The following is a 12,225-nucleotide window of genomic DNA, read 5'->3' on the forward strand; positions in this document are numbered from 1 at the left end:
TGGCAACAACTCAATCTATCATAGATGGATCAAACTCGCGAATGTGCTGCAAAGAAATGTGTCTTATTCGTCGCACAACATCTTTGCCTCTTGTTCAACTGTAGCAATTCACAGTTGCTCTAATTTCTACTCAACATCATGAGTGCTCTCTGTCTCTCTCTCTCTCTCTCTCTCTCTCTCTCTCTCTCTCTCTCTCTCTCTCTCTCTCTCTCTCTCTCTCTCTCACACACACACACACACACACATTAGGAGAAATATGAACCTTGCATGGGCCTTGTAAGGAATCCTAATTTTTAGGGATTAAGGCTAATGTTGTGTGGGGTTTAGGGGGCAAGGGCATTGAAGAAGGTAGTTTTGAGTAGGCTTTTCTAGCATTTTTTTTTATAGACAAATGTAGGATGTGGACCTAAACGGTTACTTTCTCTCTCTAGCTTTTTTTAAAGTGAAGGAAGCATAGGGGTGTGTCCACATTAGCAAAAGCGTGGGTCACAAAGAGACAAAATTTGACTTTTTGAAAAAAAATTCATTTTTACGTGTTTCTAACTTAAAACTCCCTCCCAACATATATACATATCCAAAAATCATTTTTTGACCCATTTTTTAATCCACATGCTTAGAAAGTACATTTTTTCAAAACTCTTTTCCCCCAAAAAGTAATAAACATTTTGTTCTCTCCTCCTCCTCTCTCCTCCCTCCTCTCTCTCTCTCCCTCTCCTCTCCCTCCCTGCCCCTACCTTCCTCCTCCTCCCCAATCTCTCCCTCACCCCCCCCCTCCCTCCTACTCTCCTCCCATCTTCCTCAACCTCTCTACCCTTCCCCCTCTATCTTTTCATCATTTGCTTCCTCACGCAATAGCTTCCATGGTGCTCACGGACATCACAAATGGTTTGCTTCCACCACCACGTACTCCACACACCAAAAGCATACATATTCGCTTACCCACGGCATTTGCACCGAAGAACACTAGTGAAGGTGATCAAAAGTCATCACAGGAACGTCGTACCGCTTGTGAGACCAATGTTGACATTTGGGTGGATGGCCATTTGTACCCTTACGATCCTATAAGCCGCTTCCATCCACCATTTAATAGCCTTTCCACATTTCTTCAATTTCTTGGGAGGGGAGAAGCAGGTTTGTTAGGCTATTGCAAGCGGTTGTGTATGGGTGCAGGTGCTTCTTTGCATATGTGGATGCACGAATGTCAAGCTCTTCACCTCAAGACGACGGCATTACAAGAGAGTGTTGCCTCTTCGGAGAGGGTAGTAGAACTCTTGAACAACAAATGCAAGAAAAGGAGTCCCACATCTAGAAGCTTACCAACACCATCACATACTTGAAAGAAACACCCCTTGGTGCAAGGGAACGCAAACGCACGTATTCATCCATTGAAACTCTTGCACATTCGGGAGGAGCACGGAAACGATGAGTTACAACCACAAGGTGATTTGGTCTTTACTTGCATGATGCATTCTTACTTCACACTATTTTCTAACATTTATGTTTATTTGTTGCTAGAAACAATCCATAAGACCTTCGGAGAAGGGCTTTCCTTACACAATGTGGAACAATATTTTCGTGGATCTTAGAACGCTTCAAGAAGCCATGCTTAGATTTTACGAGTTACCTGAAAAAAGTTGACACACTTTACTTTTTTCTTTGGTATTATTCTTATTATAACTCTGAAGTTTAAGGTCTTAGCACTATTTATTTTGTAGTGCTTAGCACAAAAGTCGCTTTTGTGCTGAAACTCGATGAGTGTCAAATAGTGAAAGGCCGAAGGTTAGAGAGGCTAAGTGTCACTCTAATGAACGAGGCCCTTCTGCAAACCAAGCGAACGGATTCAATCGAGCCATCTCCCACCCCATCTTTTAGCATGCAATCAGAGAAAGACATTTGGTGGTTGGGTGCTATTGAGGTGCCCAAAGAGACCAATGGAGTACTTTCATGGATTTTTGAGAGAACTCCATGGATCACAGAAGTAATACACTCCCAAATTGCAGGTCAGAAGTTGGAGATTGAGGGTTTTGGTAGTTATGATGTGTAGTGGCACTTAGGTGGGGATATAAAGACCATAAAGTGTTTGCTTGGCTGCAAACAAGGGGCTTCTTCTCTCATGCCTTGTCCATTTTGCACTCGAGGGTACAAACCTAATGGAAACAAATCACATAAGAGCACTGCAAAGGCGGGTTCCATGCTTCCATGGCAAGGGCATGGAGAACAAGGGTTAGATTGTCGTGATGTCGGAGATGAAGGTAAGAATGGGAAGCGTCTATTCTGAGATGTCCCATGCTCAATGCCCGAGACCGTGATCAAAAGGACCACGCTTGGAATCCAATCTTTCGATTTCCTCTATCTAATGTACATTTTTGTACATTACATGCATTCATGCGCATTTTTGATAGGCTATCGAAGCTCCACATTGACTATGCTTTCACAATGAAACCGTTGGAAAAGTCCCAGGAAGCGATCGAAAGAGTGGAGGTACTCTTGAATTCCATTGGCTGTCACGGTGGAAATGTGTCTATTGTTGCTGCAAAAAACACATGGGAGGCCCATGAAATTGCTCAACAAGTGTCAATGAGTGGACAAAAAGCTAGACACTTTTTGAAGAAAGTTTCCCAAGGAAAGCCAAGTCGATATGATGCTCAAAACAGCTCCAACCAGCAGGCAGGTAACCTTTGGGAGCTTTGGAAGGAGTTATGCAAAGCTACTACCGACAATGATTCAAATGGCGAGCTTGCAAACAAGCGCAAGAAAGTTTGGGCACATTTTGATAAAATGGTCAAGCTTATGGGCCTTAACAGAACAATAGAAGAACAACGCCAATCATTTCAAGAAGCCTTGGCGGATTTTACCAAGGTCTTCACCTTTTCTTGGGGTGAAAATAACATCACACATTACATGGTAAGTCATTTTACATGGTGTATTCATTACAAGGGATTGCTTTTATTTAATAATGTGGATCGTTTACTCATGTGAACAGCATATCTTGTTTGCGCATGGTGTATTTTTTATGCACAAGTATGGATCGCTTGAAATTTTTAGCACTCAAGGCATGGAGAAGTCCCATTATCGAGCAAGGGGAGTGTACTTCAAAAATACTCGACATGGTGATGGAATGGTGCAATCCAATTATTTGGAGGAGATGTTCAATTGGTTTTTTCGCACAACATTTGCTCGTAAGCTCACAATGGAGCGTGCGCGACAATCCAAGATTGCTATTGAAGTGCGGAAATGGAGTCGTCAAGAGCATAGCAACAAGTGGCAAATGTCGCAAGGTCCCACCAAGCATGCTGCATGGCGGCGATGCAGAGTGCGACAAGGATCAAAGTGGATACTGCGCGAGTCACTAAACGTGAATGCAAGGTCCAACTCTTAGCGACATGTTTATTTAAAAAATAATACTTTTTTAAAAAAATTAGTGTGAACAGGGCCCTTTTTAAATGGGCCCTTATAAATATTGCATGCTCTCATAAACCACTCATTTCTTAAGAACAGGTGAGCTCTTACCAACGAAATGGCGCGCACCAAAAAAACCGCGAAAGAGCATCCACCTGCCAACAAAAACACCCTCCAAGGATGTGAGAAGCCGTGATGGCTTAAAGGCACAAGAAAACGGCCACGAATGCCTGGCCGTTCCAGGAACTCATCTGGTAGTGGGCATGGTGGTAGGGCACGAGAGTCATCGAGGACTGTTGAATCTCCACCTCCTCAAGATATAACACCTAGAAGGAGAATGAAGCAACGTGCCCAACGCTGGAGAGAAGAAGAGGGCCAACAAACAACAGATTCCGGTAGGGAGCAGCCGTCGCGCCACCAATCACAAGCAAGACCACCTAGGACTCAGGTGGTCCATACAGACACTGAATCAGAGAGTGAGTCACCATGGCTTCGAGAAAAAATACCGCGCACACATCGGGTGGCCGTTGGGGGGAAGACATTGCCTGGAGGCTAGGGAGCTCTCTCCACACGACAAGATCGGCAGCCAAGGGAAGAGGAAGAATCAGAAGAGGCTGAAAAACCAGCCCCTAAGCATGTAAATAGGCGCAAGTCTAAGTTTTTCAAGAAGCCTAAACGCCGCCCGCCAGCAAATGTGCAAGTGCCCCCAAGACAACCGCAGCGGTGCCGAAAAATAGCAAGGGCATTTGCAGAAATCCGCCACTACCAGAAGACGACGGAGCTTTTGATTCGACGCGCCCCCTTTGCTCGCACTGTGAAGGAGGTGCTTCAAAGCTATGGAAATCAATATAGAATGCAAGCAATAGCGCTAGAGACTATTCAAGAAGCTGCAGAGGCCCACATCATTTCGGTGTTGGAAGATACCAACCTATGCGCCATACATGCAAAGCGAGTTACAATACAGCCAAAAGATATGTAGCTTGCACGTCGATTGCGATGAGACTTCGAGCATTAGCCGAAGTTACCCCTCTTTTTGTATTGCACACCCTTATCTTTGTAATGATTTGACTTTCCAATGACAATATGATCAACAGTTGTGTCTACTGTGTCTATTATCTTTGTAATGAAATGACTTTGTAATTTCAAGTTCTGTATGTAATTGCAGTCAATTTCAGTAAATTTTTGCTTTTTAAGTACCCTTGAGGGTAGATAAACCTATAAGGTACATCTAAATGAATGATACAAAACCAATCCATTGCAATAAATTTGTGCTTTGTAGGTATCCTAGGGGGTAGATCAGCCTACTTGGGGCAAAAAAAAGCCTGGCCACAAGGGCGCACAAATGGCCCATCCAAAACTGATGGATGGGCCATTTGCGCGCCCTTGTGGCCAGGCTTTTTTTTGCCCCTTGTAGGCTTATCTACCCCCTAGGATACCTACAAAGCACAAATTTACTAAAACCTATTGGTTTTGCATCATTATTTTACATGGATCCTTGTGGACACCCTTTTTTGGCCATTTCAAGCTTTGAATTCCCTATAGGATATAAAAATAAATAACATATTGTGAAACCAAGTGTCTATGCAACAGTAATTTGGATTTTTCAAATGTCCAATGTAATTGGACTTTTTGGTGTAGGGGTGTACTAGGTATAGCTGAAGCAGGTGATAGTGTGCTGGAAACTTCATCTCATAATTGATTTCACCTTTTCTAGTGTCCTTGAGTGTGAACATATGTTGGAATTGCCATAAAAAGGGTGCATCTAAATGAGTGATGCAAAACCAATCCATTGCAATCAATTTGTGCTTTGTAGGTATCCTAGGGGGTAGATTAGCCTAATAGGGGTAAAAAAAAGCCTGGCCACAACGGCGCACAAATGGCCCATCCAAAATTGATGGATGGGCCATTTGCGCGCCCTTGTGGCCAGGCTTTTTTTTGGCCCTTATAGGCTTATCTACCCCCAAGGGTACTTAAAAAGCACAAATTTACTGAAATTGACTGCAATTACATACAGAACTTGAAATTACAAATTCACCAATTAAAAAAAAATTCATATCACCAATTGAAACAATTTTGAAGATTGACAAATCACATTCAAAAGAATTTGCAATATAGAGAGACAATTTCAAATATTTTTTATTCCTTCCAAAACAGTGATTTTACATCATGTATCTGAGGAGTTCATAATTTTTTTGACCATTTCCTGGCGCCTATTTTGCGCGTAAGGCAACTCCCCAGTCAAGAGGGACTGCGCTCTGGCCTTTGGGTCAGTTGAGCCAATGGAAGCATGTATCCCTATCTGGGCAAGCACTTTACCACGAAAGCCAGTGCCAAACGCTGTGCATACAAGGGATCTACGCACTAGGAACACTTGATGCGCAGTTTGAGCAATGGTGCTCAAACAAAAAAACTTGCTCAAAGCTTTTAACGACCTAGTCATAAAATGGGCTTGGGGAGAAAATTCATTATGGATAATGGCCACATCGCCAGGGGGGAGTTGTCCTAGGTAATGCGCAAGGGAAGCTTGAGGTCCAAAGCCCGTCCGCTTGCCACCCATCCTTGCAGCAAAATCATCAACCTCCACAACATCCTGTCATAAACCGATAAAGGTTGAGAAAAAAGACAATGAAGGATAAAATAGTAACATGAAAATTAGGATACATTTTACCTCCTGCTCCTTGTCATCCTCCTCCCTGTTGCCCTTTGCATCCAAGTCAATGCTCCCATGCACCACAGATACGAGCTTTGGATCATCAGATGGGAGGTTGCATAATGGCATAGGTATCCTAGCAGCCTCAACCTTGGCTTGCGTGGCTTGGAAATCTTCATCGGCCACGTGCAACTGCTCTACTGCCAGGACCTCCGCACATACAACTGCAATAGAGTCAGCAACAGAGTCCCCATCTGGCAAGAGCTTGCTTTCTAGGGCATCTGGCGTATTGTCTAAGGGACATTTGCTGCTGTTGCATAGCACGCTCAAGCATTCATCCATGCGCAGGCCAAATGCTTTCTCCAAATTATGCAGGAACACATACTCCTCCCCATCCACTAACACTTAGGAGAAGCAAATTATTTCTACCTCTGGGATAGCCACATCCGTTAGTGGTAGTGGCACTGGAGTGTCACTAGGGCGAGCCTCAACTATGGATTTCTCAACCACTTCCTCAAGACCCCTAGGGTACTCGAGCCGGTGTGCTTTTCCTTCCGTTGCAGGGTTCATGGGTATAACCTGCTGCTCCTTGGTGTCCTTGATAAAGGACCCAACTTGAAGGTGTGGTAAGCGGAGCTCCTCCAGATCAGGTTCCTCGCTCACCAAGAAGATAAATGTTGCGAGCTGAAAAAGGTACTCCACCCCCAACTTGCGCTTCTTGAGCGTTGACACCCCACGGGCTTGCTCGTCCAAGTAATGGCCTGCATCTGTTGCAATTTCTTGGAATCGTTGTAACCGCTTGGAGAATGGGCGATCACCTTTATGTATATAGCGCAAAAGATCGCAAGGCACCGAGATCCCTGCATGTGGGGGGATAGATACAGAATATTTTATGATGTGCTCCTCCATGAACGCAAAAATCTCCTCAAATGCATCCATGTGAAGGGCAACTGTGGCATCAAGGTCAGGGAGACGAGTAAAAAAGGTGTGGAGGTCCAACTTCCCTTTGTATTTGGTGTCCTTGAGGAAGAGGATGAAGCGTGACAAAGGGGTGGATGTGGGTGCAGATGCAGAGGCTGTGGCAGCATCCATGTCTAGCCTGGGGTGTAGATAGAGAGAGGAGGAGCTCAAGAGTTGCAAAAGTGAAAATAGTGAATGAGTTAGGTGGCCCCCCTTTTATAATGGACCCTTTTTTTAAGACATTAAAAAAAAGGCACTTTCACCAAAAAATGATTTCTCATCCCAATGCAAAAAATTATATTCAAAGGCATGATTTGCCAAAGCAAATCATGTTGATTACAGCGGGGATCAATATGAAAATTGCAAGAGTTACAAAGTTATAAGATCGATAGCATAGTTCCATCTATCCCCCAGTCCTCCTCGACCTTCAATTTGTCTTCCATTCTCTTCCCAATCTGCGGACATTCATTACAATAAGCATCCAATGATCGACAAACCATGATGTATTGAAAATGTGGTGGAAGGATTCTCACCTTGTGACCTTGTAAACGAAATTGTGCTTGTTGAAGGGCCTCAAAACCCATAATAACCAAATGTTCTCGAACATTACTGAGAGTCCAATGCTCGTTCACTTGGACTGCCTCCAAAGCATCGTTGGGCATCTTCAGTGCAATGTCAAAGATTGCAATAGCGCCGTCTACACTTTGTAAGGGAGTCCACACTCCAAGCTTGCACATCCAACGATCATAGTGAAATCGTATGTACAAGGAGGTACGGGATTTCAAATAGCGTATTCCAATACCTGAAGCTCCAACCTTACAACGGTACCGGTCCCCGTTGTGCATGCCCTCCACAAAACCCCAGTCCTCTTCTAAAAGCCTTCCTAATTCCTCGTAATGCGCATCTTTACATACAAGCATTGTGGTAGTCTCCACAAATCCAAACTCTTTAAAAATGTGCACAAAACAATGAATATGCAAACACCAAATCAAGCCCACAGACATAGAAGCTTTAGAGTATTTCAAAGAGTTTTGGACATCCATTATCATCTTTTGCTTGAAAGATGCTACCGACCACAAATCTGGGACCGGCCACTTCATACTTAATAAGGAAGTTACTTTGATGGGTTCAAGCGTTCCAAACGCTTGTGTAGAAGTAGGGACAATATAGGAGTGAGAATAGAAGAAAATCCTTCTTTGAACCAGTTTGGTTGGGCAAAGATGTGGGAACATTATTGCTCCAATATCCGCATGTATAGCATTGAATGTACCGGAGAGACTATGTAGTGGCTGCTCCTCCACCAACGTGGATGGAAATATGACTATAAATGCATGACAAATGTTAAGTATGAATCCATAATAACATTACACTGTGATTTCACACCTAGCTTTGTATTCTCAAAACATGTACTTACAATGTGTTGGAAATCGAGGTGGTTGTTGCAAGTGCATGGTTGACATTGAGAAAACATGTTGCACAATGGCTACGGTCCCCTTGTCTTTGCGGTTCTTGAAGCCGAGGAGCTTTACTTTCCAATGAAGATCCAAGTTTGCACGATTCCGCACACGATGAGGACCAATAGCAGATGGTTGCATGTATACCCAAGCACCTTTGGTGAACTCTTGTGGCACCCACTCATCATCTACACCTCTAGTGTTGTGGCATGAAATTGCTGTGAACTCATCCTTTGGCCGCCTTTGCGAAGTAGAGTTGGCCATGGTTGAGCAAAGAAAAGTAGGAGGAGGAGAAGGACCTTGCTTGTTGCTACAATGTAGGTGGCATAAAGTGATATGAGAAGGTGGTTAACCCTTGTGGCAATGGGAGGAGAAGGTGGATAACCCTTGCTTGGTGTGGCAATAGAAGGTGGTAGGGGAGGAGAGAGGAGCTTCCTTGTTGCAGCAATGGAGATGGTGTAGAGAGAGAGAGTGTTGGAGTAGAGGATGAGTGTGATGGTTGCAACCAAGGAGGGGTTGGAAAAGGGGTTCTAGAGAGAGAAAATCACTTTTTTCCTAATAACTACTTTTGGGGGAGCTCTAGATAGCAAAAACAGATTTTTCAAAATTTTTTTAAAAAATTGAATTTTAGGGTTTTTGGATGTACGTTTTGACTTTTTGAGATCAAAAAATGCTTTTTTGACCATAAAATAGTTTTAGGGGGGTTTTCAGAAGATGAAATTTGAGTTTTGAAAATTTTCAAATTTTTGGGATTTTTTTAAAACCAGATCAAAAAGGAGGGAAGTTGGAGGTTCCATATGGCCCACCCACCCCCCCTCCCCCCCCCCACACCACCTTCTCACTAGGTAAGAGCCCATTTAAGAAGTGTAAGACTACTTTGTCCCCCTACATTTTTGAGGGCATAGAGTGTGTCCACCACCCTCTTCTCATTGGCTGGCCTCTAATTAACCTTAATCCCAAAGGGCCCCTAGAGGGTTCATATTTTTCCTAATGACACACACACACACACACACACAAGCCAACTTGATACGTCGTGAAATTACTCTTGAGTTATCCACTTTCCTCTTCCATCACTCAAGCTCAAAAGATGGAGAACGCTTTCAGCAGCTAGTGTTGTTGCCTACCCTTTGAACATTCCAAAGCTAACTAGCTTCAAACACCTTTAAGCTCTATAAAAAAGAGAGATGGTTGGGCCTCTTCTTCAACTCTAAACCTTAAATCTTGAGTTAAACCCTAAACCTAACCCCAAAGCCCTAATATTAAATCTAAACCTAAACTCTAATCTAAATATAAAAACTAAATCTTAAACTTATGTCGACTCCCTCTCTCTCTCTATCTATATATGCAATAGTACATCTATTTACAAAGAAAAAAATTCACAAAGCTCTTCACCGACTAATGCACTATTTTCTTGTACAACGCAAACATTATATTCAATCCACAAGAAGTTTATCGGATTGGTCTCATAAATCAATTTGAAATTTTGAAGACGTTTAATAATAACATTTCATTTCATATCTCTTTTTCTCTAATTTCTTTTATCTCTCTCTCTCTCTCTCTCTCTCTCTCTCAGTGTATGTGTATGCGTTCTTTGTTTGTGCATGTGTGTGTACAAGTTTGTACATTCAATGTGTGTATGTGTATGTGTTTTTTGTGTATGCATGTATGCAAATTCTCTCTCTCTCTCTCTCTCTCTCTCTCTCTCTCTCTCTCTCTCTCTCTCTCTCTCTCACACACACACACACACACACACACAATGTGTGTGCATGTGTGTGTACAAGTTTGTACATTCAATGTGTGTGTATGTGTTTTTTGTGTATGCATGTATGTAAATTCTCTCTCTCTCTCTCTCTCTCTCTCTCTCTCTCTCTCTCACACACACACACACACACATTGAATGTGTGTGTGTTGCAAAGGGGGGGGCGGGGGGGAGAGGTGTGGATATACTTATAAATCGAGAGCACCAAAACTCAGATGTGAGATTTGAGTTTTTGGCGCTCTCGATTTATTTTTTTGCATTGTCTGTGTCGCTATAGCTTCGCTATGCAACAAATAACATAGCGATGCTCATAACGATGCCATGGATTTCACATTTGAGCGTCGAACTCCTAGCGTCACTAATATGAATTCCTAATATGAAGAACCTCTTGTAGTGCACTATTTAGAGAATAAATTCATTTGAGAAATAGGAAGCAAAGCACCTAATAGTGTCAGCGTTCTAGGAAATGAAAAATTCTTGAAATTATGATGTTGATGGATCTCAACACTTATATAAATTGAGCTCAATGAGTATGAACCAACTCTCTTTAGAGGGAAAAAATGGTAAGCCATTGAGGTGTCACCTATGAAAGTTGTAAGAAATCTAGATGGAGATCTACTGGCACTAAATCAATCATGGGAATGAGTCTAGCGAGTACAAGTGATATTGTTGCAAACAAACTAGTGCAACCAATCAATATTTTTATTACCAATGGATAGCAATTAGGATACATTGCATGGTGAAAACAACCTATATATGGTGAAAGTGTAGGGTTGAAGGCAATGAGGCTACTCCATGCAAGAGTCGAGGTGGGGATAATCATTTAAGGATATGACAGCAAAATACATTTTGAAGGTACACGTAAGCTTCAAGGTTTGTAATCTGTTTCTAAAATTTCATGCCTATGCATTAGATTGGTCAATAGAACTAGTCCATGTGACAAGATACGGCTTCCATTCCTTATTATTTTTGGGGTGATATAGTGCCGACTCTTAATAAGACTTCTATGTAACATTGAATGGCCTAGTAACTTGTGTGTAGTAGAAAATAGCATAGACATAATGAGCATTTCATTAGAATCGATTTCTAATGAGCATAGAAGTACTTGGATGTAGAGAGCAACAAAAAGCATAACACCTAGTTAGATAGGCATGAATAATACTTCAAAAGAGAGAGAAATTAAGCTATTGACAACAGTTGAGGATCGGATTTACATGGAGCCGGTCCCCCTCCAAAAGGCTTTGTATTATAGGTTTCCCCCATCAAGGGAGAAATTTTACAATACAATAATTTGTGTTCCTTCAATAACTTCATGGTGCAATGAAGATGGAAGCTTCAAGCACTGCAGACACTTATAAAAAACAACATCAATTCTCTCACGGTCTTAGACCCAAGACCTCACACACCTTCAAAGATGGTGATAGCTAGTGGGGTATGAGAGTAGATTGAGAGGAAGAAGGAGTAGTCTTATGAGAAAGAAGTATATCTCCTCACGTAATCACTCATAATAGCTTAGCATAGCTTAGTAATTAGCATTGGAGAGGATATGAGCATGCATTGAAGCTTGGTTCTTGGTTGGATTTGCATCACAAAGCCAAGAGTTGTTGGTGTAGGCCTCCCTTCTACATGCTTGTAATAGACTATGAGCTTTCCATTAAAGCTTGAGAAGGAGAGAGAGAGTATTCTTGCTTCACACATGATATTGTGTGAGTGTGTGTGTGATAATGCCTTGCCAAAATCAATCTCCCTCTTCCTCTTGGTCGACCCCTCTTGCAATTTACTCATGCTGGCACCCCATTCGACCCTGCAAAGCTTAGCCGATCATAATTGAGAAGCATAAGTGATAGCCTTGTGACATGTGGCCCCCTTTCCCCTTTTGTGAAAGGTTTAGGTAAATAAATAATGCAATTAAACTCTCATTGGACCCCTTTGTCTTCTGGCCAATAGGAACCAGGCAAGCCATTTGGGCTGTTGAATGCTCATTGGACCCCTTGGGAGACTGT

Source organism: Adiantum capillus-veneris, chromosome 7 (genome assembly GCF_014529385.1).
Source record: "Adiantum capillus-veneris isolate H3 chromosome 7, ASM1452938v2, whole genome shotgun sequence".
Taxonomy (NCBI): Eukaryota; Viridiplantae; Streptophyta; class Polypodiopsida; order Polypodiales; family Pteridaceae; genus Adiantum; species Adiantum capillus-veneris.